The following is a 16,002-nucleotide window of genomic DNA, read 5'->3' as shown; positions in this document are numbered from 1 at the left end:
ACCACATTTAAGTTATACATTGATTTAAAACAACAATCTAAAACCAGTTCCAAATGTCTGGATCATTCCATAGTTTAAACGGCGGTGATCTTCCTGATGTTATCTGTACACTTGTATTATGGCAGGGGTCACTAGATAAATCGTTGGTAATTAAACAGCCATCCTATCAAGTTCTACAAACGCCTGCTTGAAAAGGATGGTCTTACAGGCCCTGCGGAATTGGTCCAAATTCCGCAGGGCCCGTACCTCCTCCGGAAGTTGATTCCAAAGGCACGGGGCTATAACAGAGAAGGCCCGTGCCCGTGTACTCTGTAATTTCGCCTCCTTTGGCCCAGGGATAGTCAGCGTGTTCTTCCCTGCCGACCTCAGTGCTCTTTGGGGCTCATATGGGGAGAGACGGTCCCTTAGGTAGGCAGGTCCTCGGCCATATAGGGCTTTAAAGGTAATAACCAGCACTTTGTATCGGACCCGGTATGTAACTGGCAGCCAGTGCAGTTCACGCAGCCCCGGCTGTATATGCTCCCATTTCGGGAGTCCCAATAACAGCCTGGCCGCTGCGTTCTGCACTAGCTGCAGCTTCCGGGTTCGACACAAAGGCAGCCCCATGTAGAGGGCATTGCAGTAGTCTAGTCTTGAGGTGACCGTCGCATGGATCACTGTTGCCAGGTCCCGGCGCTCCAGGAAAGGAGCCAGCTGCCTTGCCCTCTTCAGGTGGAAGAATGCCGACTTGGCAGTGGCCGCTACCTGGGCCTCCATTGATAGTGAAGGCTCCAGTAGGACTCCCAGGCTCTTGACCCGGCCCGCCGCCTTCAGCGGCGCACCGTCAAAAACCGGGAGAGGTATTTCCCTTCCCAGAGCGCCGCGCCCCACGCAAAGGACCTCTGTCTTCGTCGGGTTCAGCTTCAACCCACTCAGCCTAAGCCAAGTTGCCACGGCCTGCAGTGCCCGGTCTAAGTTCACTGGAACGCAGTCAGGCCGGCCATCCATTAGCAGATAGAGCTGGGTGTCATCCGCATATTGATGACAGCCCAGTCCAAAACTCCGGGCAATCTGGGCAAGGGGGCGCATGTAGATGTTAAATAACATCGGGGAGAGAACTGCTCCCTGAGGCACCCTACAATCTAGTGTGCGCCTCCGGGAAAGCTCACCCCCGATTGCCACCCTTTGTCCCCGACCTTTGAGGAAGGAGGAAAGCCATTGTAAGGCCAGCCCCCTGACCCCTATGTCGGCGAGGCGGCGGGTCAGTAGCCGGTGGTCGACCGTGTCGAACGCTGCCGACAGGTCTAACAACATCAGCACCGCCACATCTGTGAGGCTAAAAATCTGTGAGCTAGCTCATGCTGAGAGCCAGTTTGGTGCAGTGGTTAAGTGCGCAGACTCTTATCTGGGAGAACCGGGTTTGAAGAAGAAGATGAAGAAGATATTGGATTTATATCCCGCCCTCCACTCCGAAGAGTCTCAGAGCGGCTCACAATCTCCTTTACCTTCCTCCCCCACAACAGACACCCTGTGAGGTGGGTGGGGCTGGAGGGCTCTCACAGCAGCTGCCCTTTCAAGGACAACCTCTGCCAGAGCTATGGCTGACCCAAGGCCATGCTAGCAGGTGCAAGTGGAGGAGTGGGAAATCAAACCCGGTTCTCCCAGATAAGAGTCCGCACACTTAACCACTACACCAAACTGGATTACCCACTCCTCCACTTGCACCTGCTGAGATGGCCTTGGGTCAGCCATAGCTTTCATAGAAGCTGCCCTTGAAAGGGCAGCTAATGTAAAAGTGCTCTCAGCTCCACCTACCTCACAGGGTGTTTGTTGCGGGGGGGGGGAGGTAGAGGAGATTGTGACCGCTCTGAGACTCTGAGATTCAGCGTATAGGGCAGGATATAAATCCAAAATCTTCATCTTCTAACTCAGCTTAGAGGCAACACTGCTTTGGTCCTGATTGGGATGAAAATAGGGTGGTCAGACCGTCCCGGTCTCCCGGGACTTTCCCGGTTCTGGCCACCAATTCCCGGCTCCCGGGCTGGCTATACCGGGACCATTAGAAGTCCCGGTATAGCCAGCGGGGAGCCAGCGGGCCGCACGCGCGGGTGGGGGAGGCGGGGAGTGAGGGAGCCAGCGTCCCTGTGCGTGCGCATGGCGATGTGCGCACGCGCAGGGACGCTGGCTCCCTCACTCCCCGCCTTCCCCGCCCCCCGCGCGGGGCCCGGCGGCGATGGCGGAGGCCGGGGAGGCCCGCGGAGGCCGCGGAGAGGCTGCCGCGGGTCCCTGGAGGGCCTCCAGAGGCCCGCGGAGGCCGCGGAGAGGCCGCCGCTGGTCCCTGGAGGCCCTCCAGAGGCCAGCGGATGCCGCGGAGAGGCCGCCGCTGGTCCCTGGAGGGCCAACGGAGGCCGCGGAGAGGCCGGCGCTGGTCCCTGGAGGCCCCCGTGCTGGTCCCTGGAGGGCCTCCAGAGGCCAGCGGAGGCTGCGGAGAGGCCGGCGCTGGTCCCTGGAGGCCCTCCAGAGACCAGCGCCGGCCTCTCCGCCGCCTCCCCGGCCTCCGCAGCCGCCGCCTGCCCCGCCAGCAGCACCAGCCGCCCGGAACAAGGTAAGCCAGGAGGGGCCGAAAGCGGGGGGGGGGGGGCGGCCTTCCTTCCTTCCTTCCTTCCTTCCTTCCTTCCTTCCTTCCTTCCTTCCTTCCTTCCTTCCCTCCTTCCTTCCTTCCTTTCTTCCTTCCTTCCCTCCCTCCTCCCTTCCTTCCTTCCTTCCTTCCCTCCTTCCCCCCTCCCTCCTCCCTTCCTTCCTTTCTTCCTTCCCTCCTTCCCCCCCTCCCTCCTCCCCTCCTTCCTCCTTCCTTCCCTCCTTCCTTCCTTCCTTCCCTCCCTCCCACCCTTCCCCTCCTTCCTTCCCTCCCTCCCTCCTTCCTTCTCTCCTCCCTTCCCTCCTCCCTCCTTCCTCCCTCCCTCCTTCCTTCCTTTCTTCCTTCCTTCCCCCCTCCTCCCTTCCTTCCTTCCCTCCCTCCCTCTTTCCCTCCTTCCTCCCTCCCTCCCTCCTTCCTTTCTTCCTTCCTTCCCTCCCTCCCTCCTCCCTTCCTTCCTTTCTTCCTTCCCTCCTTCCTTCCTTCCCTCCTTCCCTCCCTTCCCTTCCCTCCCTCCTTCCTTCCTTTCTTCCTTCCTTCCTTCCCTCCCTCCCTCCTCCCTTCCGTCCTTTCTTCCTTCCCTCCCTCCCTTCCCTCCCTCTCTCCTCCCTCCCTCCCTTCCCTCCCTCCCTCCTCCCTTCCTTCCCTCCTTCCTTCCTTCCCTCCCTCCCTTCCTCCTTCCCTTCCCTCTTTCCCTCCCTCCCTCCTTCCTTCCCTCCTCCCTTCCCTCCCTCCTTCCTCCCTCCCTCCTTCCTTCCTTTCTTCCTTCCCTCCCTCCCTCCCTCCTCCCTTCCTTTCTTCCTTCCCTCCCTCCCTCCTTCCCTCCTTCCTCCCTCCCTCCCTCCTTCCTTTCTTCCTTCCTTCCCTCCTTCCCTCCCTCCCTTCTCCCTTCCTTCCCTCCCTCCTCCCTTTCTTCCTTCCCTCCTTCCTTCCTTCCTTCCTTCCTTCCTTCCTTCCTTCCTTCCCTCCTTCCTTCCCTCCTTCCCTCCCTCCCTCCTCCCTTCCTTCCCTCCCGCCTTCCTTCCTTCCTTCCTTCTTTCCTTCCTTCTCTTCCTTCCTTCCTTCCTTCCTTCCTTCCTTCCTTCCTTCCTTCCTTCCTTCCTTCCTTCCTTCCTTCCTTCCTTCCTTCCTCCCCTTCCTTCCTTCCTTCCTTCCCTTCCTTCCCTTCCTTCCTCCCTCCCTTCCTTTCTTCCTTCCTTCCCTCTCTCCCTCCCCCCTTCCTTCCTTTCTTCCTTCCCTCCTTCCCTCCCTCCCTTCTCCCACCTCCCTCCCTCCCTCTGGCCACCCCTGGAGTAGACAATACTGACTTTGGTGGACCCAAGCACTGATTCAGTGTAAGGGAGCTTTGTGTTTGTGACTGGACTAGACAATACTGACTTTCGTGGACCCAAGCACTGATTCAGTGTAAGGGAGCTTTGTGTTTGTGACTGGACTAGACAATACTGACTTTCGTGGACCCAAGCACTGATTCAGTGTAAGGGAGCTTTGTGTTTGTGTCTTCTGGTGCAATTTTGTTCTCAGATCCTGTATTTACTTCATCAGTACATGGGATAAGGCACTTTCTCAACTGTGCTGCATAATGCAGCCTATTTATTTTGTCCTGTTTGCTCTGTTGGCTCTATCTGCGCCACCTTCATCACTTTCGGGGTGTGGATCCCCCAGTGGGGTGGTCTCCCGACTCCCTCTGCCAGCTGTTTCTGATAGCCCTGCGCCCCCTCTTTCATTTGATATGTGTCCCGTGCGGGTGCCACCCTCCCTCTGGGAGATGCCGCAGAATGAGCCCCCTTGAGGCTTATGGCGGCAGGGCTCGGGGAAGCGAGCTAGACTGCTGTTCTTTTGAGGGGTTATAGAGTGTTTTGAGCCCGTCCCTGTGGCATCAGTCCCATCGTTGTGGGGCCCAGGGGGCCGGCGCAGCGGCACGCTGAAGCAGCCTGTCGGTCACTCCCGGGTTCCTGTCCTGCATCTCGACCTGTGTTATTAGTGACAGGTTGCTTCGGCGTGCCGCTGCGCCGGCCCCCTGGGTCCCACAACGATGGGACCGATGCCACAGGGATGGGCTCGAAACACTCTATAACCCCTCAAAAGAACAGCAGTCTAGCTCGCTTCCCCGAGCCCTGCCGCCATAAGCCTCAAGGGGGCTCATTTTGCGGCATCTCCCGGCAGGAGGGTGGCACCCACACGGGACACATATCAAATGAAAGAGGGGGCGCAGGGCTATCAGAAACAGCCGGCGGAGGGAGTCGGGAGACCACCCCACTGGGGGATCCACACCCCGAAAGTGATGAAGGTGGCGCAGATAGAGCCAACAGAGCAAACAGGACAAAATAAATAGGCTGCATTATGCAGCACAGTCTCACTGGAATCTCACTGGAATCTGACTGGCTTCTCAGTGTGGAACCCGTTCTCTCTAGTCTTCTCACTTTGAAAAAAGTAAAAAAAGAGTTTTATTTAACTTTATTTTCCCGTTTCCCTCTCTATAAATAATCTTGGTGTTTCCGGCGGTGATATTTGGGGGATTTTTGGGGATGTCACAGGAAGTGCTGTGAAGTCACTTCCTGTTTCTGGCAGTGACATTTGGGGGAAATGATGTCATTTGGGGGAAATGATGTCACAGGAAGTGATGTCACTTCCTGCTTCCGACAGGTGGCACGGGGGAAATGATGTCACAGGAAGTGATGTCACTTCCCGTTTCCGGCAGGTGGCACAGGGAAATGATGTCACAAGAAGTGATGTCACTTCCTGTTTCCGGCGGCGCGCGCGCATACCCCTACCTTCCCCCTCCCAAAGGTGTCCCTGGCTGGCCTTCAGACATTATGGCAACCCTAGATGAAAGGCAGGATCTAAATTTTTAAAAAAATCACACGAGAACCAGAATTTTAACATTGAAGTTCTCATAGTCTGCAGGTAAACATTTTGTGATGTGGAAGTTCTCCATCCTCTATCATGTGCTGCAGTTATACCTGCATTTTTAGGAGTCGTGTGCATACTTTGTGTTCTTGACTAAAACACTCAGTGGCTGATAGCAGACGGGCATTCTGGGGTGGGTGGGAGGCGGCTGAAAGTAGGACGGCTCAAAAAGAGCCATCCCGGAGCCTCCTCACGGTACCGGGGAGGTGGCCCCATCCTGTCCATGCAGCAGCCGGGGGCCTCCATACAGGGAGGCGCCTCAGAAGCCACTGCTCGGTGTTTTTTAAAGGGGCAGAGTGCTCCTGTGCACAAGTGCTCCCACCGGGCTGCATGGGGGGAAAAGCCAGAAATGGCTCAGGGCGGCTTGGCGCTCCCACACTGCCAAGTTGCCTTGTGTGCACCCTTCCCTTTCCTGACAATGTGGAGGAGACTGGCAGCCGCTCCAAAAATTTGCGACCACTTCCGAAGTCGTAGCTTTTTGGACCGGGTGGATTGGCCTGGAGGACGGGGTGAGTGCAGGATGGGGACGGGAGGCAGATGTTGCCGTCTGCAGGGATTTTTTGGGCTGACTTCAGAGGCATCTCTGAGTCAGCCCATAATGCCAGCCTGTTATCAGCCCACGAGACCTTATTGTTCCATACGCATCCTCTGCAAAAATTTGACTTAATTCCACTTTTTCAGTTCTCCTGGGCAAGTAATTCTGATTTCTCGTTGTGTGGGCAACCACATTTTACAAGGTATGCAAATTGGCTTTCATGATTTTCATGGAAAAGTGATTCTGTAAACTAAATACATATACTTGAACTACTTTACCATCTGTTCAGAGGAGAAAAAACAAAAAAAGTCACATTTATTCAGCCTGCATTCCACCCCTAAAAAGAAAAAGATGCTTGATGCCACCCCAAATCCTTGTCAAGGCCTTCATCCTTTCCTTCTCATGGTGTCTGGTTCCATGAATCTTTTCAGTACTTAAGGCAGCAATAAATTGGAATGTACTGTTAAAAAAGTCATTGTAGTGGTGTCCTAAAATGGAGCATGGTAATAATAATACTTTGCAATTATATAGGTGTTTCTGCATTCAAGCACTTTACATATATTATCTTGCTATATAATATCTACCAGTGCTTGTTCAGATATGCCAATAGAACTATCATCTTCCTGTATTTTAGATGGGCAGCTTTTACACAGAGAGGATTCTCAGTATAGCTCTCATTGCTGCTGCAAATACAGAGGCAACGGAACATCATTACAGAAGTTTTGTCAGCACTTGCCTTGCATCAGGCTGCCATGGCTGCCAATCCCTTCCACCTGCCATCTGACTTTTTTTTTATTTTTCAGTAAAATCAGTAACTGATTAATCATGACAGCATTGTAACAACCTGTTGTAGTAATGTACTAGTTCCCAGCTTTCATTTTAATACAAAGGCCAATTTCGCATTCACCTTATGCCGCTCTCACGTCCGTCTTAGCGCGGCATTCTCTAGATTTCCCACTATTTGCGTCGGGCCCGCAGCAAACATCGCGGTTTTACGCAGCTGCACAAAACGGAAACTGGTTTTTAGCGGTTTCCGTTTGCTGCACAAAACCACGATATTTGCTGCAACCCCGGCACAAATAGTGGGAAATAGGGAGGATGCTGTGCTGAGAAGATGGACGTGAGAGCAGCGTAAGGTTGAGTGCGAAATGGGTCAAAGTAAGTTTCTAGCGTTTTCAGCACAGACTTTTACAAATGGCTCCATCAGCCTGAATAAAAGAGGGAACAACAACAACACCCTCAAGATTTGACCATGATGGAATAATCCCCACTTTTTCTTGCTACATCAGCTTAACCACTGACAATATTTATAACAGGGAGAGGGGAAGTGAGAAGAAGTGAATCAGAACCTCAGATTGCTGAGGAAGGCATTGTGAACAAAAACCTCTATGTCTTTCAGTAGCTGAGGAAACACATTGCAAATGGTTATCTCTGTTTTGGGTTAGGTGGCTCTGTTTTCTTTCTCTCTCCTGCGTTCCCCCTTAGGAATGCTATTTCTCCACTTCTGCTTTTATACCCTATTCCAGACTGTAAAACGGACTCATGTTTAGCATGGCCTTGTGTATGCTACAGTTGGCATGCTGGTAAAATGACTGGTCAAATATTGTCAATTCACTAGTTTTACCATAGTCAAATGTTGTGAAGCATTGCTTGAGGACAACAATGTTGTAGCGTCATTTGTTAGCAAAGAACAGAAATCAGGGCTGCTCCACCCCACATCTGTCAGGCCTAGCAATGAAAGGAAGCATCGCCTGCTGACCACCGCTGTAAATGCAGGGATCTCCAAACAGGAGAACACCCTTTAGTGTAACTGTTTTTAAATTGACTTTTACGTATAATAGATGATGCAGAACAAAACCCAAAAACAATGTACAGTGAATCATTTACATTTATAGGCACCTTACCTAACATTATTAAAAGCGATAGTATTTTGTTACCATTTTAAAAGATACATATGATTTCAAAACAGTTAACTAATCTCTTTATAAGATGCAACCTGTCTGCAAACTGCTGATTATTTAAATATATTTTGATGAAGTTAATAAAATAATATTTTCCAATATTATGTAGTTCAGCTGAAGAAATCTTTTTTGACTAGTCAAATGACCAATTCTTATTACATTATCTCTATCTTCATGGCAGTCCAATGAAAGTCTTCTTTATTTATTCCAGTGTTGAGTAAAATGGCAAAGTTCATGTCTTAGAAATTAATTTGCTTTAGATGCTAGATACATTAAGAACAGTTACTGACCACCTGAAGGTGGTGAATTTTATGTAAAACTTCACTGTCCATGGTATCTGTAAATTTTTGCCGATCGCTTAGGGAACTGGCAAAAGAGAGTGGAAGTGTTAACCCAAGGGCATGGAGCACTGTCTGCACTCTGTTTTAGCTTCATGATATCATGAAGCCAAATGAGAGTGTCTGAATGGCATTGTCAGGATGCCTATTCAGAGTGAGACCCTGATGAGACCCTTGTTCCATCAAGATCAATATTGTCTACTCAGGCTGGCAGCAGCTCTCCAGAGTCTCAGACTGAGATCTTTCACGTCACCTACATCTGATCTTTTTAACTGGACATGCTGTGGACTGAACCTGGGATCTTCTGAATGCTGGGCAGATGCTCTACCACTGAGCCATGGTTCCCCCTCCCCCCAAAAAAACCTTGCTGCCATTTGCTACATTGAAGGAAAAGGTTTTAAAGGGATATATCAGTCAGCCCTAATTACAATATCAATAGACTACAGTTGTTCATTGAATACTGCTATCACTTTATAGCCATGGTTTCTTGACCAGCCCTCCTTGGAATTTCAAAATAATCAGGTGAGCACAGTCTTCTGCTTAAATCAAAATTTGATCCAAATACAAAATACTTGCTATTTTAATGCTTGTGCTTAAGGTGAATTCTGGTTGTACCTATGAAATCCCAGGGCTTTTTTTTTGTAGCAGGAACTCCTTTGCATATTAGGGTTAGGGTTACACCCCTGATGTACCCAGTTCTCTAAGAGCTTACAGGGCTCTTATTACAGGGCCTACTGTAAGCTCCAGGATTGGCTACATCAGGGGTGTGTGGCCTAATATGCAAAGGAGTTCCTGCTACAAAAAGCCCTGTGAAATCCAATGTTATTCATGATGAAATCTGCACATGTGACCTGCTCATTCTTAGCAAGGGGCAAATGTGTGTTGTTTCAAGCGGTTTCTGGGAGGCACAACTTCTAAAACTCACAATAGTCTGTAACCATGTTAGAATTTTTGTTCCACTTGGTTTTGGAAAGTCAGATGGGAAATGATGGGGTAAGATATAGGCTGCTTCATTGTTTGCAGCTATGCTTTATTATGATGTATCGTTGCTGATCCAATATATTCAGATGCGATCAGCAACAAACCAACTTGTCTGATGAACATTTGTATAAGCCCTCAGTAGAGGATGGCAATCCTAAACACTGACGAGGCCCCCATCATCTACACCATCACAGGTCTGGGAATGGGAGGAGGAGATCCAGCATACCTCTCAGTCATCCTGGGTGGAGGGCACAGATCTTTGCCCTGTGAGAGGATATTGTTGTGTCTTATCGTGTAATATTTATGGCAGCCTTGCAGCAGAGCGATTCAGTGAGAGACATAATATTTTTTCACCACTAATGTCTTATCTTAAGGTGCTGGATCCAAACACGTCTGGAATTAGATGTATTTCCTTGTCTGAAGAAGTGTTCATGCACACGAAAGCTTAGGTTCTGAATAAAACTAAGTTGGTCTTAAAGGTGCAATCGACTCCTATTTTGTTCTACTACTTCAGACCAACACAGCTGCCCATTTGGATCTGTTTATACCTTTGCTTATTCTAAATTGTGCCTTGGCTCTTGCAGATAGGGTGCTTCTTTTTGGGGGGAGTAAATAATTCCCAATTAACCAAAGAAATGTATGTTTGTGTTGCACATGGAAGAATATCTGCACAGTCTCTCTAAGGAGAGGTGGGGGCACACTGATCTGTTCTCTACTTTGTCTGATGTCAAAGCATAAGGCTGTAGCACCTGGCTCAGGAGTCCGATGCACAGGATGTGGCAAAAAGCCATACTGCTAAACCCAACCTTTAAGTAACCAATGTTTCCCAAAGCTGCTTTGAAGTGGAAAGCTTTGAGAGGACTGTGGGGAGGAACTGCATTCTTTCCCAATGTTACAGATGTCTCTACAGTTCCAGTCACAGTTCTGGGAGACTCCTATTAGATCTCCTTACTCTTAAGCTGTTGCTGTTGTTGTTAAAGACAAAAGTAAATAGCTGTCCTAGGTCTAATTTGTGGGGAAAGAGGAATCTTAATCTTTTCTTGCCACTTCTTTTTTTTTGACCCCTAACTACCCTCTGAAATAGCTATTTCTCATGTAGGAGAAACAAGAAGACAACTTGTGTGCATCCCCCTACAGTGCAAATAGAAGATGGGGATAATTTTAAGTTGGAAGAATAATACAGGGTAGGGGGATTGTTAAACCTTTTCTCCAGTGCCTTGCCCAGAGTAGAATTTCCCCCCAGCTGCTATTTATTAATACAAATGTTCAGGATATCCATTCACAACATCTTGTCTACAACGGTTTACCAGGTCTCCCCTGGCCACTGGTGGGGGTGGCAGGAGGTAATGCTGCCAGCTCCAGTTTGGGGGATTTGTGGGTGTAGCCTGGGGAAGACTTCAGTGGGACACAGTGCCATGGAGTCCACCCTGCTAACCTAACCATCCATTTTCTCCAGGGGAATAGACCTTTATAGTCTGGAGCTGAGCTGTAATTCTGGGGGATCCCCAGGTCCCACCTAGAGGCTGGAATCCCTATTGCACTGGCTCCAGCATGGTCACATCAGAAAAGACAGCGGCTATTACATCTATCTGCTGCTTGGAATTTGGCAGTGCTTGGCTTTTAAATTTTTATATACATTTATTCATTCATTCTTATAATTTATACCAGTTGTATCTGTTGTATGTCTTGCATTTGTATACATGCAATTCTTGTGATACTCCATCATTCTGCAGTTTTTTAGTTATATGCATACAGTTTTATTGTAATAGAACATCAGGGGCTGTAAAACCAGCTTCTGTAGTTTTTTCACAATATAGAATGACTTTTTTTTTGTCATTTCGCATAATTGACCACTATGAATTTTCACACAAAGCTGCAGAACATCACTCCTGCCGTTCCTTGCCCACTTCCTTCATACTTTCCGTAAGTGCAGTCCCCACTAGCATTGCGTAACAGGGATGTGCTGAGTCCCATCCAACTTGTGACATGTGGGCATGTAACTTCATCACCATGACTGTTATCTGCTGTCCTATATTCAAAAACTAAACCAGAAACATTTTCCCTTCGCTTCCAGTTTAGCCAATTAATGGCAGCAACATTTGATGTCCTCACTGAATATCAGACAACATAATAGTGTATTAAATAAATATGCTAAATTCTGAGACCAGACTCTTTCATTCTTTATTTTACATAATGGGAATTTTGAATTTAGGACTTTAAAAAAAGTGTGTGCATGCTTGTATATGGGGGTGGGCTTGAAAATGGCTAGGAAAGGAGACTGATAGTAACAGGAAAATGTAAGAGGAAAACTTCCTTCAGGTACATATACACAAGCCTATGGTGTGTTTGGAAAAATACTAGTTTATTATCTTTTTATTTGGAAAAATACTAGTTTAATATCTTTTTATTTTTTATTTTATTTTTAAATGTGTGTGTGTGTGTGTAGCCAAAATGTCCCATTTGTGCAGATATCTAAATCCATGCAGGATGGGGGGGGGGGGGGGATGGAGGCTAAAAAAATCTGTATGCGTGCATGTATGTGTATATACACACACATAGTGCAAGAAACTTGCAGGAAGGGGGCATTTTTCTGCAGAAAAGTCTGAAAAGTTTTAAAAAAACACCTGGGGGTTTTAACCCCCCCCCCCCATGAAAACCTGGTCTCAGTGACTGGCCTCCCCCACAGTCTCCTGGGTGCCTCAGACAGTCCCTGTTGTGCCTTCCAGAATGCAGCACAAGCTGCCACTACAGCAGCTGGGTCCATCCTGCAGCCAACAGGATGCTGCCACTGCTGGGTTCCTGCTGCAGTCTCCCTGAGGCCAGCAGGATGCCTCGGGAGATGCTGCTCACCTAAACCCTTCTTGGCCTGATGCCCACTGGTCTTTGCCTTGCCCAGCAAGGGAAGGGAGGGGAGGAGGCATCTCACTCTGTCCCCTTGCCTGAGGTGGAGGAATGGCGCTCCTCGCTGCTGTGGGATGAGATGTGGCCCTCACTGCTGCCACCACTGCTCAGTTGGGCCTGCACCTCTGCGTGCTTGCCAAGGAGCATCTGCAGCATGGCAAAGGTGGGCTAGGCCTGGATGGCAGGAAGGGAGAGAAGGGAAGTAGGAGGGAGCCTGCATAGAATCCTTGTGTGGGGGGGGCAAAGGTGAGGGAATGTCCCCTTCCTACACACACACACGCATGCATGCATGCACGCATACAGACACACACACACACACACACACAAACTGCCCTGAATACTGCAGGGCAATAACTTTTACTTTAATCCTGCTGGCACTGTTTGCTTTATTTGTTTTACTGATTTTACTGTTTATTTTAACCAGTAATAATATGTATTCTTTTTCATTGTGAATTTTGACACTGAAAAATAGTATGGCTGGTCCAGACATCTCACACAACTATGGTTTATTTTAGGTATCATAATGTGTGAAACCAGGATTCAGCTAACAGACAATGGCTGTGATCACACACACTAAATAATGCATTTTCAACCACTGTCAACGTACTTTCCAATTGAATTTTACTGTGTGAACTGGCAAAATCCAATTGGAAGGTAGATTGAAAGTGTGCTATTTAGTGTGTGTGCTTGCAGCCAGACTCAAATCCTGGTTTGGCTTAACAAATGCTGGTTTAATTTCTTTTTGCCTGTAACCTGAAACAAGCCAGGATTAAACCAGGATAAACTCAGATATCTGCATCTGGATATTATGTGAAACCAGAATAAAGACAGGCTGTGGTCAGACAGGCAATTTGGCCTGATATAGTTGCTGTTCCCTTACAGATTAAATGGGCTTGTTCACAAGCCACATCTGGCACCTGTTCCCCAGTTGTACTCACTGCATCGTATGATGAGTTGGATGCAGAGTAAACAGCCACTGGAGAATGTCTGGTGCTTATGGACATTTATCCATGTTTCCCGATGTCTGAACTTCCTTGATGCATGCTCAAACTGATTCAGAAGTGTGAATCTTTAATTCCATTTTTGCTGTTTTGTTTTGTAAAACTGATAGTGCATAAGCACACGTGTGCAGGGGTGCACATACACACTCAAAAATGCTTTTTAAAATGACGAAGCTGTTTTTTTTTTAAAAGACCAGACTGCTCATTCTGTGGTTGACACACAGAACTAATCTGAACGGTCAACCATGGAAGAAGTGTGTGGTGAGGCCAGATTAGGGTAAAAGCCTGATTAAAAATCTCAATCACAAAATGCAACAGAGTAATTAGTGGCATGCCCAAACCATGCCAGCCATTCAGTTTGACCGCAGCCTAACTGTGGTTAGTAAACCAGCTTCAAATCCTAGTGTGACAAACCCTGACTAACCATAATTAGTGCAGAGGACAGACTGGCATTCACAGTCATACTAAACACATTTTGGCCCAGGCTTACTAGCAGTAGAATAATTAACAGTCATTCTCACATTCTGACATGTTATTGTTTTATTGGTTTCCTACGCTAATGCTACTATTCTGCCATTGGATTTTAACTTTGTACCACTTTGCATTCTAAACCACTGCCCACCAGCTATATGTAGTTCTGCTCACTGTACCCCATTCCTCGTTTGAAGAAGCGTGCATGCACACGAAAACTTGCATTCTGAATAAAACTTTGTTGGTCTTTAAGGTGCTACTGGATTCCTACTTTGTTTTATTGTTTCAGACCAACACGGCTGCCCACCTGGATCCATACTAATCACAGTTACTTTAATTAAACAGCGTTACTGCACATCTCATCTAAGCCTTTATGAATGTGTGTGTGGAGTATTGTCCAACTGCAACTGATTTACAGTGACCCCAGAGCATTTTCAAGGCAAGTGGTTAAGCAGAGGTGGTTTGCCATTGCCTTCCTCAGCAATATCTTCCTTGGTGTTCTCTTATCCAAGTACTGACTCTGCAAAGCTTCCAAAATCTGACCAGATCAGGCTACATACTCATTTTTATGAATTTAGTAAGTAAATAAACATTCAACTAAAATGTTAAGACAATTTGCAGTCCAAGAAAATCTGGGACTGTGTCCAGATGGGATCATATGATATGTGTGCCCTAATTCTATGATTATGTATGTGATACAAGGTATCTAGGAGCCAGTAACTCTATCAAGTATCAAAGCAACAAACTCTGACAGAAACATGTTTTTAACTACTAATCTGAGTCACATTGTGATAACTTATACTTGAGCTGTTAACTGCATCTTGGATGCCGCCAGGAAGTTTTCATGATGTTTCTTTGCACCCTGTGAGCATTCTCTATCTTTTGTGCGCTGTCTCTCAAGCTTATTTTGCAGTGATGTTTTGAGAAACACTGCAGCGAAGCTAAAGTGGCATTAGGATTACCAGTAGACATGGAGGAAAATTTTGTCCCTTTATCAGAGGCTTGGCATATGGAAATGGGCAGTTGAAGCTTTTCATAATGGAGGTAAATAACATCACCCCATTAACCTTTTATTAAGGGAACAGGCATTTTCCAAACCTAGGTGGCATTCATGTAGAGGGAAAGTCTGGATCTTCCTGGTCTTGGTCACAATGGCACCATTTTTCTTGTTCCATCCCCCACAATGGCCATTTCCCCCTTGCCGTTGGGGAGGTTTTGTTTGTTTGTTTTTAAATTGACAATTGGATATCTTATATGACGTGATAACAATGTATCCATTCGATTAGGGAGGTGTTTGTGAGTTTCCTGCATTGTGCAGGGAGTTGGACTAGATGACCCTGGAGGCCCTTTCCATCTCTATAATTTTATGGGTTCTTTGAATCCCCAGATTCCATTTTGAAAATAAAAAAAGTGTCTAGCTCTGTTTGTCGTAGAGATATGCATTTTTTTCTTATATCTTAGCAACAGAATGGGCTGGAGAATTACATTTTAAAAATGAATATTGCTAATTCAGAGGAACTAACTGATACATTGTTACAACATTATACTGCTATAATGATATTCAATTGCTGAGTTAAAGAAAAAAAACTTGAAAAAGCCCCTGGTGAGACAGAGGGAAATGGTTGCTATTGGTGAACTGGGGCATGGAAAGTGCACGGAAATTTGATATGTGGAAGCCCCATTGCCGCTGCAGTGTATTGGCAGCCACAGGCAATGGAGAACAACATGAGCCCATCCCTTTGTGGAAAAAATAGATGATCCTGCTACATATGATATGCTAATGAATGACTGATTTCCATGGTTTTATTAAGCTAACTATTGTGAGTATGATTATATGAACAAAGGACGCTAGTTAAGGCACATCAGACTAGGATATGAAGTTGTAACTATAGTTTGTGCACCCTGTCCTAGTCAAATCTCATCAGATCTCAGAAGCTAAGCAACGCAAGACCAGTATTTAATGGGAGCATCAAGGAAGTCCAGGGTTGCTTCACATATCCAGGCAATGGCAAACCACTTCTAAGTGTCTCTTGCCTCAAAAAACCATATGGGCTTGCCATAAGTCAGCTGCAATTTGACAGGGAAAAAAAGGTTTTGTGTGGTGTCTGGATGCATACTTCCCAGCTTAATCCTAGTTTAATCTTAGCTTGTTCTCTGCTGCTGTGCTTCCTGGTAACAGAAACAAGGAAATGACACTAGCATTGGCAAATCCCAGTTTCACAAATTAACAATCAGCAAAATTAACCATGGTTCTGTGAATTGTACCATACTGTCAGACTGGTGGCCAATTTAA

At 47.4% G+C, this 16,002-nt stretch overlaps 1 protein-coding gene across 2 annotated transcripts in view; it reads right to left on the bottom strand.

The window, feature by feature from the left end:
- The window catches only part of CSF1R (colony stimulating factor 1 receptor), a 66,883-nt gene that overhangs the window by 35,462 nt on the left and 15,419 nt on the right, over positions 1 to 16,002 (bottom strand). The gene's annotated exons all lie outside the window — the stretch shown is intronic.

The sequence above is a fragment of the Heteronotia binoei genome, chromosome 5 (genome assembly GCF_032191835.1).
Source record: "Heteronotia binoei isolate CCM8104 ecotype False Entrance Well chromosome 5, APGP_CSIRO_Hbin_v1, whole genome shotgun sequence".
Classification (NCBI taxonomy): Eukaryota; Metazoa; Chordata; class Lepidosauria; order Squamata; family Gekkonidae; genus Heteronotia; species Heteronotia binoei.
Note: the sequence above shows the minus strand (reverse complement) of the source record. Positions and strands in the feature narration are given on the sequence as shown.